This window comes from Limulus polyphemus, unplaced genomic scaffold (genome assembly GCF_000517525.1).
Source record: "Limulus polyphemus unplaced genomic scaffold, Limulus_polyphemus-2.1.2 Scaffold8853, whole genome shotgun sequence".
Lineage (NCBI taxonomy): Eukaryota > Metazoa > Arthropoda > Merostomata > Xiphosura > Limulidae > Limulus > Limulus polyphemus.
In genome coordinates this window covers 20804-21511 of record NW_013674463.1, presented here as the reverse complement: position 1 = coordinate 21511, position 708 = coordinate 20804, and the positions used below count along the sequence as shown (strand labels likewise).

At 34.6% G+C, this 708-nt stretch overlaps 1 protein-coding gene across 1 annotated transcript in view; it reads left to right on the top strand.

Annotated features, from left to right (window-relative positions):
• Positions 1–708, top strand: part of LOC111083275 (kazrin-like) — a gene marked incomplete at its 3' end in the record, with an annotated part of 20363 nt that overhangs the window by 5576 nt on the left and 14079 nt on the right. The gene's annotated exons all lie outside the window — the stretch shown is intronic.

The following is a 708-nucleotide window of genomic DNA, read 5'->3' as shown; positions in this document are numbered from 1 at the left end:
TGCTTATATTGTTACACAATCCTATATAGCACGTTTCAATCAGTCCTCTTATATTCTGTTGTTGTAGTTTGAATTATATTTTGGTTGCTGTAACTTAACTTATGACGCACAAAGATCCTCAAAACGTAGGGTTTAAATAAAAACATGTTGTTGTTTTTTTACTGAGATTATTTATTGTCTTTTTCAAATACGGTTTCAGTCCTTCAACCACCAGAGAAAACTTTAAAAACTGATAAGAAAAAGCTAATCGTTTGTCGGAAGTTGTTTTTTTTTTAAAGATTCAAGTTCGGAGAAATGTTGCAACTTGGAAAGAATTTTTTTAGCAACTTGTCATTGAGTTCGAATCGTGGAAAACTGCTAGTAGTCTTAGAATATAATATTCTATAAACTAATATGGTTTGTTTGTTGTACGTTATATGTTTAAAGCTACAGAAGTCTAGTTGTTTTTGGTTTGTTTGTTTTTTTACAAGGATTTGTTTGTTTGTTTGTTTTTTAATTATGCACAAAGCTACACAAGGGCTATCTGTGCTCTGCCCACCACGAGTATCGAAACCCGGTTTCTAGCGTTGTAAGTCCGCAGACATACCGCTGTGCCACTGGGGGGCTTTTTACAAGAAACACTCAGGGTTAGGCCTAGAGAACATTTGGTGCACGAGCGCATGCAAACGTGTCATGCATGGAGTACAACTAATACTTATATTTATGTAT